The sequence below is a fragment of the Megachile rotundata genome, chromosome 8 (genome assembly GCF_050947335.1).
Source record: "Megachile rotundata isolate GNS110a chromosome 8, iyMegRotu1, whole genome shotgun sequence".
Taxonomy (NCBI): Eukaryota; Metazoa; Arthropoda; class Insecta; order Hymenoptera; family Megachilidae; genus Megachile; species Megachile rotundata.
The window spans coordinates 6,881,487-6,894,395 of NC_134990.1; the positions used below are offsets into that span (position 1 = coordinate 6,881,487).

General features: G+C 32.3%; 1 protein-coding gene and 1 long non-coding RNA gene across 14 annotated transcripts in view; one reads left to right on the forward strand and one right to left on the reverse strand.

The window, feature by feature from the left end:
- The window catches only part of LOC100882921 (metabotropic glutamate receptor 8), a 78,679-nt gene that overhangs the window by 20,509 nt on the left and 45,261 nt on the right, over positions 1-12,909 (forward strand). The window lies entirely within an intron of this gene.
- The window catches only part of LOC143264951 (uncharacterized), a 50,955-nt gene that overhangs the window by 20,495 nt on the left and 17,551 nt on the right, over positions 1-12,909 (reverse strand). For 8 of the 11 annotated variants that reach the window (XR_013038945.1, XR_013038944.1, XR_013038954.1 and 5 more), the window contains 2 exons: positions 11,980-12,067; positions 11,555-11,663 (listed from right to left, as the gene is read on the reverse strand). The exons of 1 other annotated variant lie outside the window; for it this stretch is intronic. This is a non-coding gene — a long non-coding RNA (uncharacterized LOC143264951). Of the gene's footprint in view, positions 1-11,554; positions 11,664-11,979; positions 12,122-12,422; positions 12,850-12,909 lie in introns of those variants that run through there. 2 more of the 11 variants (XR_013038947.1, XR_013038948.1) reach the window with 2 other exon arrangements.

Consider the following 12,909-nt stretch of genomic DNA (forward strand, 5'->3'; position numbering starts at 1 on the left):
TATGTATAATACATCGTAGACGGAGTGTTTCGGAAGGCACAGAGTGATCTTCGATGAAAATATTAGTTAAGATATTCCATTATTTTTCCGTATGGAAACAAAATACTTGCACATGAGACATTTGTTCACATTTTGGTGGTTGAAGAAATATACAATAGCGTATACAGTGTATACATTTAAGCTAACATTTTATTAACGATAGGTACATTCAAGTCACACGTTAACTTTATTGCAGGAAGTGCAGTGTATTCGAGATACTGTCGGTAATTTGGAATACGGAGGTATCGAAAAATCTGCTAACGCTATTCACTTTGTAATACAGCAAACATTGGGAAGGAAAAATCTATTAACCAATAACATTCGTGGACGAACCGCAATTTTTATATTTTCGACCCCATCCGCAAAGAACGTGAAACGTCGATTTGCTAAAGTTTTCCATTCAGTATTCAATCTTTGCAATCACGGTTAAAATACGCGAGAACTTCAGAGTACATCGTTCAATTTCCTCACCTGCATATTAATTCTATAGTTCTCGCGTCAATTTTGCGAACACTTTGAGAATACAAAATGTGACGTGAAATGTTAGGTTTCGATGCCATGTTACTAATTCGGAACATCGAAGATTAACGTACTTTGAATATTCCAAAGCGTATCGATGCTTTTGTTTAATGGATATCAGCTAATATCGGAAGAAGAGAATGGCAAATGCGGTGTTTGACGTATGAACGTGGATACACTGCGACTGTACCGATTATGACCCCTAAAGTTACATGCATGCTTACTCCAAGTCAATTTTAAGATTTAGAATTAATATTAATATTTCTGTGCCCGATTAGATCACAAGAGAAAATTTTCTCTACTTCTTTAATTACATAAAGGGATGATGTGAATACCGCTCCCAAATTATTTCCACCGTAAAATCCTTTCTGTACATTTTTCAATTACCCAAAAGCTTCACCGTTTTCATTATTACCCAGCGTTTCAAATATAAAGATTTTTAATCTCTCCACAAAATTATGCAGTTTTATTTGTTCCCGTCCCATAATTTTTACTCTTGAACAAATTTTTATTCCTGTTTATACTTCTTTAAAAATACGCCTCATTAATTTCAAAATATTCCTTTCAATGACAAACTACGCTTCATCGACTGTATAAACGAATAAAACAATACATTTTCATTTCCCGGCAAATTCATTTAAAGATGGAATTTCCATCGAAATTGCTATTTTAACGAATACTATCATCCTCTTCATCAGTTCCACGTGGATTCACGCATAAGTAGGAATAGTTCTTTCCATTAGATACTGACCTTGAGGATAAATTTACTCGGATCAACGTACCGATATTTTCGCATCAACCTTTGACTACGATATTCGTCATCGAACGATCGAATAACGTTCTCATTGCGACAACGCAGTCCTATATTCACAATTCTAAAATTTTCTCTTTATTCTAAAAATTTGTTCTTTTATACAGAACGATTTTCCGACTTATGTTGATAGTTACACGCAAAAGTTTATGGAAATTATAGGGTGTTTGCAGGAGGCTGTAATACACAGTCTAATAATACGCTGGACCACGTGGTTGCTTGATTATAAAGTCAGTTTTACTACGAATTTGATACATAATTGTACTCTAAAATACTGGTGAACTTTGTCGGATATAGTTCACGTAAAATTCCGAAGTTTGGTTAAATATCGCAAGCATTTGCAATTTCGTGTCGTAGAACATTCGTTTGTACTCGTTCATGGAAGCTGAACGTGTGGTATGCGCAGTGACGCACCGGGGAATTAACCTTAAAGGGAACAAAGTTAAACGAATAAAAATTTAGGTACAAATTTAATAAAATTCACAAATAAAAAATTTGAAAAGAAAAAAATTTTTGAAGAATTTTAAATTCGTAAATTTTGAAATCTCGTCACTGAATGAAAAAAATAGAAAATTTGAGAATTTAAGCTGCATAAACGAGGTGAGGTAAATGAGTTCGCACGAAACTAAATATAATTGAATGTGTCTAAGTTTCTGAGAGTTCAGTATGGCGATGAGTATCACGGTAAATCCCGATCAAAATTGCTGCTCACATTCAGGCTGTCATTAAGAGCTTTTTGGTGTCTCGATGTTTAAATGTCCCCAGGTGTATATAAGATCGTAACTCACGTGTTTTTAGATCGGAAAGTTGCGACTAATTTAGTGGTTTCCAACAGATGTTAAACTTGGAACTATAGTCGCTTGCGGAGTTCCTGTTCCGGCAGGTAATTAACTGGTGACAAATTCTTGGATTATGCAAGCTGTACCAACGGGTCATATATAACTACGGTGAAGTCCGTGAATTTCCTATGAAAAAAGGAACTGTGAATTTCTAAATAATTTGTTGATCTGGTTGCTCTTAACATAATAGACACTGATGTAATTAAAATATCTAATGGGATTATTTACTCTTGCGTTACATTGCCACACGATGTGTATACGCGTGTTATATTACCACACGATACACTGCCACGCGTTATATGGCCACAGGTTATATTACATGGCGTTATATTGCCACTTACAGCATAACCATACATTTAATAATTACACGTTACATTGTTACAAGTTAAATTACCACGTACTATAATGTCACGAGTTATATTGCCATAGGTTATATTTAATCGTGTTATATTGCCACGCACTGTATAACCATACGTTTAACAGTTGCTGGTTACATCGTTACAAGTTAAATTGCTACGCACTAGATTGACACGTGTTATATTGCCATAAATTATATTTCATCGCGTTATATTGCCACATGTTATATTTCATCACGTTATATTGCCACGCGCTGTATAACCATACGCTTAACAGTTGCTTGTTGCATCGTTACAAATTAACTTGCTACGCACTATATTGCCATAAATCATATTTCATCGCGTTATATTGCCACACACTGTATAACCAAACGTTTAATAGTTATTCGTTTCATTGTTATAAATTAAATTGCCATACACTAGATTGCCACGCAATATATTGCCATAAATTATATTTCATCGCGTTATATTGCCACAGGTTATATTTCATCACGTTATATTGCCACGCGCTGTATAAACATACGCTTAACAGTTGCTTGTTGCATCGTTACAAATTAAATTGCAACGCACTAGATTGCCACGCGTTATATTGCCATAGATCATATTTCATCGCGTTATATTGTCACACACTGTATAACCATACGTTTAATAGTTATTCGTTTCATTGTTATAAATTAAATTGCCATACACTAGATTGCCACGCGATATATTGCCATAAATTATATTTCATCGCGTTATATTACCATAGATTATATTTCATCGCGTTATATTGCCACACACTGTATGACCATTCGTTTCATAGTTACTCGTTACATCGTTACAAGCTAAATTGCCACGCACTAGATTTCCACGCGTTATATTGCCAAACATTTCATAAACAGCCGTTATATAGTTATATGTTAAATTACTACGCCTTATACTGCAATACGTTATGCTGCTACGTATTATACAACCATTGTATAATTTCGCGTTATATTACCACGCAGTATAATGCAACGTGTTATATTGCCATGCGTTATAGTGCAACTTGTTATATTGCCACGGATTATAGCGTCACGCATAGTACAACTATTTGCTGTACAGCCACACATGAAATTGTCCCATGTAAAATAACCACGTGTTATATTGCTACGGATTATATTGCCACATGTAGTATAATTACATGTTACATTGCTACGTGTTAGAATGTTTCTCACTCTATAGCAAAGCAATATATTTCAATACATTGTATCGCCACGCGTTATATCACAACATGTTATATTGTCGTAATATTAACACGCGTTATATTGCCACGGACTACACAACTGTTGCATAACTACGCAACGAGTAGTGGATTTGCTACAAGTTAAACTACCGCGGGTTAAACTGCATTATATGCACATTATATCGCCATTGATGATATCACCATCTGTCGTACAACTATGCATTAAATTGCCACTAACTATATCGCCATGCAATATATAATCAAAGTACATTGTCACGCGTTGTACAACTATGTCTTCCCACAAACCATATTATCATGAATCAGATCACCATGCGTTATACAGTCAAGATATATCGCCACGCGTTATATCTCCAAACTGAAAGGAAACGCAAGTTCACCGTGGACTCCAGTTACGTCAATGACGATAAGGCAACGGTATGAATTTTAAATCATAGCACGAGTTCGTTTCGTGCAATTGAATGCATGACCTGATTAAAGTAGTGGTAGAAGTAATAATCAATCACGTATTATTGTCAGTTCATAAATAACGTATCTGGTAAAACCTGTTGTTGACGTTGGGGACCAGTAAATGAGAGTATTGTTCCGTTCCACCGAGTGTACATAATAATCATTACGTTTAATTTTAATTTGCTTGATCGCGTACGATGCTCGTTACTTTCATAAAATCGATCGTTCAATTTAAATTTCGCACGGTGCATTTCTATTCGAACATGGAAGTGTGTGAAACAGGTTGATACAGTTAATTGAAAATGAACGAATTTTTAAATATATTATATTATTTTAGGGAACATGGGCTACCAAAATTATATCATCTATTCCACTTTTAACTATTTAATTTACTATTATGAATAATACCATTGCTGCTTTTTTTTACAGTATCCAGTAGGGACACAATAAAGATAATATTACAAAAAGAGATTTTGCATTTTTTTCGTATGTAATAAGTTATTGTTATTTTTAAGCAAAATGCTAGTTTCAGTTGGACTAAATAAAATAAATAAAATAAGTAAAGTAAATAAAGTAAATAAAGTAAATAAAATAAATAAAGTAAATAAAGTAAATAAAATAAATAAAATAAATAAAATAAAATAAATAATATGATTATTGCAATTCTGCATCGACAAAAATAATACACGTAATTGTTACGTAAAAATCGGTGAGATTTAGAAGTAGAATAATCGATACTCGGGCCTATATAGGCGGGTATGCGTAGACAGATCATATTGAAGTTGGATCTGCGCAGGTGCAGTGCGCATGCGTGGATCATATTAGAATTGTGCGCATACGTGTTCGTATTAGAACTACGTCTGCGCATGCGTAGCTCAGAAATGTTCTTCTACAAACAAGTAACAAATTCCAACATATCACCGACATTAATATAAAATAAAAAATAAATAATTTACCAAATAATGCACTGTATTCAACATTCATTTATTTACTAATTAAACGCCACGTATAACAGCGAGGTAATTCAGAATTGATTACGGAGGTTTTAAATTAAGAATCTGCGAACAATTCGCGTATAGCTCGCGTTATTTCGTGCAGGAGAAAGGCGGAAAGTAAACCTTTTTAATTTCAAAAATGCAACTTCACTGTTCCAGGAATTTGATCCATAAAAGCAGTGTTTTCTCGTGCATTCGCTTTCAAAATATTCTTTACGTAATAGTAGACTCCTATTATGACCGGTTTTGCAATTTATCAGTTAAAATATTGTAACGAACGAAAACATTGAAAAATGTGGAAATGACTTTTTTAGAACCCGTTTACAAAGTCGAATTTATCTGAAAAATACTGGAATAGTGGCTATAAACTTTTTCTCTGCAACAAATATTTGCCGAGGTAATCGATGTGTTTGCGGACTCAACTTTGAGAGCTGTTTTCGCTCTTTCGATACGGGAATTGTCGATAAAAAGGTAAATATATATACTTTCGGACATTGTAGCAAAGCTTCGGTAAAATCAGAATAGAGACACTTGGGTACAATGTTAGTACACCCAAAATGAAGATAAAAAGTAATGACGATAATAAGTGACCAGCCATCTTGTCGTCTATGGTCCAATAGACTCAAATAACGAGCTATTATCTGTAAAAGCAACGGACATATGATGAGAACGTAAAACTACAAAAAATCGTAAGTGAAAAAAGTTGTTTGAAAAGGAGTTCTTGATGATTGACAAACGTTATAGAAATTACCACTTTACACAATTTGTCCTATACACGTAACAGTCGGACTCTCATAGTTTTCGAGATGTTCGCAAAAAACTGTCACAACTTTTTCACCGAATTCTGTCCATACGTATCTGCGACATGTAACATAACCTAACTGATCCAAACCAACCTAATATGACTAATATCATTAGTTCATCATCAGTATATCATTAGAAACTTTGCAGTTTATATATATTTAAAGAGAAGTTGTTGAAGCAGTAATTGTTATTAAATCTTAAAGGAATTAAAATATATTTTGTAATTGTTGTAATTGTTAATATGTAACTATTGTGTGTGGTAGAAATTGTGTTTGTCACTATGGTAACTATTACTGGTAACAAGATATAATTTTGGTTTTGTGGAGTGTTATTAGCCTTCTATTATAAAAGATGAGACTATATAACATTATTTACTATGACAGAGACAGTTTATGTTTGTGTGACCAAAAAAATTGACAGTGTATAAACTAGTTGAAATTCAATGTAATACAATTTACCTAATATCACATAATTTAATTAACTAACGTAATTTAATTTTGGATAAAATCAACTACTCAGTGAACTTAATCTAATAGATATAATTCAAGCTAATGGTACTCATTTTCAACAATATTAAACAACATAAACTAAATAACATAATCTAATGTAGCTAATCTAAACTAATTTAAATAAACTGATATAAACTAACTGTTTTTAATCAACATGATCTAACTTAACTAATCTAAATTAACTTAATATAACTAATATGAAGTAACTTAATCTAACGAATATAATTTAACCACTATGATCTATCCTACCTGATCCAAACTAACCTAACGTGACTAATATAAACCAATGTAATCTAACCAACATAAGCTAACTATAACCTATCTAATCTAAACTAAGTTTAAACTAATATAAACTAATTAATATAGACTAACTTAACTCAACTAACATAGTTTAACTAATTTAACTCAACTGAGTTAGTTCAACTATTTTAAATGGCCAATATAACCTGACTTAACTTAAATATACTAACTTAACTAGCGAATATAAAGCGAAATAAATAATTTGAACTATCATAATCTAACCTATGCAACTTATACTAATATGACTTGACTAACCAGAACTAATATAACCTAAAAGGTTCTATGGTATATAGGAAGTTTTCTTTATCATCAATGGTAAAACAATATTAGTCACACATAATTATTATTAATAACCAAAATAATTTCATTAAAGATACTATCTGTTATATCACAATATATTGTAGTATTATGATTTATGTTACACCATTTACGATGTATGTTATTTAGATAATACACCAACGACTCATTTTAGATAATCGTACAAAATGTAATCTGTTGTAAACATTAATTTACAATAAATATTTAGACTAAACTGTACCGCTGTCTTCTTTCCGAGCGTTTTTCACATAATACATATCGTTTTACTCGCGTTAACGTACTAAATGCGAATACCTTGTTAATTCTTTGTGAGAACAGAAAAGTACTACAAATGCGAAAAATCGTAAAAATGAAAAACTACGTTACTTCGGTAGCAAGCGAGTTTTCACTTTTGACGATTAATAAACGTTGCAAGAATTACCACTTTACAAAACTTGTCCCTGTGCACGTAGCAGTTCGTCTCTCATAGTTTTCGAGATGTTCGCAAAAAACTGACCCAACTCTCTTACCGAATTCTGCCTATATGCGTATCTGCAACACGGTCATAAGCACATTCGGCGTTCGTATGTACATCGCGTATTTGCTCCGTTTACTTTTTCAACGTGTACTCGGAAAGATGGATGAGATCAGTTAGGCTATATTTTTTCGCGGCCATCCTGCGCCGGAGATCTAACTCGAACCGAACATTTTCAAAACATCTCCGAAACTAAGGACGAACGGAGGTTATGCGTAGGAAAAAGTTATTCAGAATGTCGAACTTGGCAACATATTTCAAGATCATCGAAATCGATAAAACGAACGCTATCAAAAATTCGATTTTTACACATCTCGTTTCCATCAAGTACGGATATGACATTCGTAGTCAGCAGGTCATATCCAGTGAAACGACGTATAATACATGCGGGAAGCTAAGGGAGACAACGGTAAAGTCTTATCGGACGTAGTAAGATAACATAGAAATGACCCGCAACTTTCCATCATATTTGATATATTTGCCAAAGTCAGCTTTCAAAGATGGGAAGTTTCCAAGATCGTTTGCACCAATGTATATGACATTCGTCAGCAGGTCGGATCCAGTGAAACGACTTATAATACATGCGAGAAGCTAAGGACAACAGTAAAGTCTTGCCAATATATAATTTCATAGCTACAATCATTTCTTAGATTATCGCCATTGTCTCTTTCTTCAAGTTGCACCCTCGGTAATAAAATATGATAGAACATCTTTTGATATTGAAAGCATCCGGTGACTGGAATTTCCCGAACATTTCTATTCGCCTCCAAATAACAAGGGATACTTGAAACGTTAGTTAAAGGTTACGAAAGAAGCACCGGGTCCATTTCAGAATTATCATTTGATCTTAACTTTGAAATCAATTCCCTTCCGCATTATTGGAAGACACTCGGCTTTATACTTTTACCGATACAAAAAAAGCGTCTGAGCTTCTAGCAAAGTTCGGTTAACTACTAACAAGGTCTCTCCTTTAAATCTCTTTGATCCCTCGCTTGAAGTTCTGCAGCCAAACGGGTAGCTCGTTTCAGACGATACATCAACCGTTATGTTTCCATTTTATGTTCCACATTCATTGTTCTTTGTACATTTTCATAAATGATTCGACGAAATTGAAACTCCACGGGAATACGGAGAGCCGGTCTTAGAAACTTTGACGCCCCAGTTGATTTCATTCACATCTCCTAATTTTCTCGTTTATACGTTCCTGAATTTCTAAGTTTGCAAATACGTGCTTCATCAAATCCTTAGATACCTGAACTTGATCAATCAAACTCTTTATTTTTAAAATTCTGAAGTTCTATTCAAATTTGTGTAATTTGTAAATCTTTGCATTTCTTAATTATTACATCTTAATTCTCAATTACCCACATTTGCAAATCTACACATTTATATATCTACAAATTTCTGAATCATTTGTAAAAATTTTCAAGATTTCAAATCTTCAAATTTCCAAGTTTTGAATTTTCCAAATTTCCAAATCTTCAACTTTCCAGTTTAAATATTCCCAAATTAAAAATTCCAAAATCTTCAAGTTCTCCAAGTCCTCAAATTTGTTTCTGAATCCCCAAAATCTCAGATTTGCAGTTTCCTAAATTCCGAAGCCATCTGCCAGCACCAGAGATTCCATAATGAAAAGCTGCGAAATCAATTGGCACCGTCTCTCAAACCGAGCTTTCGAGACTCATTCTGCAATGTACAACCAATGCACATTGTAAAGATACTTTGTATTTAATTTCACTTCGTTTACTCAACTTTGGCCCAGCTACGGGAGATTTATAACGTTTGAACTCGCATGGCATGCAGCCAAGGAAAGAACTTTCAGCGTATCACCGTCATATTACCGGGACATCTTTGAAAGCTGACTTTGGCAAATATATCAAATATGATGGAAAGTCGCAGGTCATTTCTATGTTATCTTACTACGTCCGATAAGACTTTACCGTTGTCTCCCTTAGCTTCCCGCATGTATTATACGTCGTTTCACTGGATACGACCTGCTGATTACGAATGTCATATCTGTACTTGGTGGAAACGAAATGTGTAAAAATCGAATTTTCAATAGCGTTCGTTTTATCGATTTCGATGATCTTGAAATATGATGCCAAGTTCGACATTCTGAATAACTTTTTCCTACGCGTAACCTCCGATCGTCCATAGTTTTGGAGATGTTTTGAAAATGTTCGGTTCGAGTTAGAAGATCTCCGGCGCAAGATGGCTGCGAAAAAATATAGCCTAACCGATCTCATCCATCTTTCAGAGTACACGTTGAAAAAGTAAACGGAGCAAATACGCGATGTACATACGAACGCCGAATGTGCTTATGACCGTGTCGCAGATACGCGTATGGGCAGAATTCGGTGAAAAAGTTCAGGCAGTTTTTTGCGAACATCTCGAAAACTATGAGAGACGAACTGCTACGTGCACAGGGACAAGTTGTGTAAAGTGGTAACTTTTGCAACGTTTATTAATTGTCAAAAGTGAAAACTCGCTTGCTACCGAAATAACGTAGTTTTTCATTTTTACGATTTTTCGCATTTGTAGTACTTTTCTGTTCTCGCAAAGATTTAACAAGGTATTCGCATTTAGTACGTTAACGCGAGTAAAACGATATGTATTATGTGAAAAGCGCTTGGAAAGAAGACAACGGTACAGTTTAGTCTAAATATTTATTGTAAATTAATGTTTACAACAGATTACATTTTGGACGATTATCTAAAATGAGTCGTTGGTGTATTATCTAAATAACATACACCGTAAATGGTGTAAGAGAAATCATAATACTACAATATATTGTGATATAACAGATAGTATGTGTAATGAAATTATTTTGGTTATTAGTAATAATTATGTGTGACTAATATTGTTTTACCATTGATGATAAAGAAAACTTCCTATATACCATAGAACCTTCTAGGTTATATTAGTTCCGGTTAGTCAAGTCACATTAGCATAAGTTGCATAGGTTAGATTATGATAGTTCAAATTATTTATTTCACTTTATATTTGCTAGTTAAGTTAGTATATTTAAGTTAAGTCAGGTTATATTGTCCATTTAAAATAGTTGAACTAAATCAGTTGAGTTAAATTAGTTAAACTATGTTAGTTGAGTTAAGTTAGTCTATATTAATTAGTTTAGATTAGTTTAAACTTAGTTTAGATTAGATAGGTTATAGTTAGCTTATGTTGGTTAGATTACATTGGTTTATATTAGTCACGTTAGGTTAGTTTGGATCAGGTAGGATAGATCATAGTGGTTAAATTATATTGATTAGATTAAGTTACTTCATATTATAATAGTTATATTAAGTTAATTTAGATTAGTTAAGTTAGATCATGTTGATTAAAAACAGTTAGTTTATATCAGTTTATTTAAATTAGTTTAGATTAGCTACATTAGATTATGTTATCTAGTTTATGTTGTTTAATATTATTGAAAATGAGTACCATTAGCTTGAATAATATCTATTAGATTAAGTTCACTGAGTAGTTGATTTTATCCAAAATTAAATTACGTTAGTTAATTAAATTATGTGATATTAGATAAATTGTATTACATTGAATTTCAACTAGTTTATACACTGTCAATTTTTTTGGTCACACAAACATAAACTGTCTTTAAATATACATAAAATTTCAGTGTGTTTGTCTACCTCTTTATTGTATAATTATATAAATAAACAAAATGAATCTATTAACCTCTAATCACAAAATTATACTCTTTTTTAAACTAATTCCATTTATACTTGACCCTAGTTTAAATAAAAATATTTTATTCATAGTCATTCTCCATAAAAGTTTGAAAAATAACTATCAATTTAAATCTCTGATTTTGCTTAAAAATTGTAACTCAAAAATTTATAGAAATAAACGGCGATTACCTTGTCAAGTAAAATCGTGTTTCAAAACAGTTAATAACACTTCAATTTCCTACTGTAAATTCGTACAAACTTTTCCCGGATCAAGTGTGTTATATTTTGTTGAGCAACCCTGAAAAATTTCAATATAAAATCACATTGGAACGTCAAACATCAAGTAAAAACTAATAAATGAAATATTGAACATGCACGGATGTTTGAAAGTTATTTCATTTAAAAAATATAAAAAATTGAAGAAAGAAAGAGAGAACGAAAACTCGAAATAATTGAAAGTAGCGAACTGGAGCATTAGATTTAAAAATCTATATTAACGTGCGCCGCACTACGCATGGCTGTTTGGTATTAAGGGTGGATTCTCCTTTAATCAGTTAAAAAGATCGATTTTTTTATTCTTATATAAATCGAGAAATTGTATTAAAAGCACTCACCAAATTTTGGAGTTAAATCCGCGCGAATGACGAAGCTGCAGTTCATTCAGTGAAACATGTCGGTGCTTGAAGAGGCACGCGGCTTATGCTAAGTAGAAGAAAGGTTCGAATATGAGATAAAGCAGTGATTCTCAGCCTTTTCCTGAATAAGACGTATAAGTTTTCAAGTTGAATAACTTTTCAATTTTTAAATTTACGCATTTTCCAATTTTCAAGTTTTCTAGTTTCAACGTTTAACAATTTTTTAATTTTTAAATTTTCAGATTTGTAAATTTGTAAATTAGAAAATTTGTAAATTAGGAAATTTGTAAATTAGAAAATTTGTAAATTAGAAAATTAATAAATATCTACATTTTCAAATGGTTTTATTTATCTAACAAAAACTGTAGTAAAAACGAAAAAGTAATTTTGAAAATAACAATGATTTAAAAATTGTAGGTTACCTAGCGAATAATGGCGATATTACAGTAACACAATAGGCACAGTGAACAATAACCCCCAATAATAGTCAAAGGTTGCAGGCAGCCAATATAAATATATACATAACAGGAAACATGAACAAATGCTTGAGCACAAATACAAATTATTATAAAGCATTGACATAAATATTAATAACAATTTAAGTGTAACGAACAAATTAGTAATTGAAAATCGACATTAATACAAAGTCGATCATTAATATTACTCAATTATAATCGAAATTGAACTTCCACCGTCGATAACGATTACTTATAATGAAAATTAATTGCTGTCATCGATAATTGTTACTAACTGTTCAAAACAAATTTTAATTACTCATAGTCATTATTTGTAATACATTATTTTATGACAATCATTAACTGCTATATCCTAACCTCTAAAATTATTCGTATAGCATATTTGTACAAAAACTCGTCACTTGTCACTACCATAAATCGATTAATATATTTG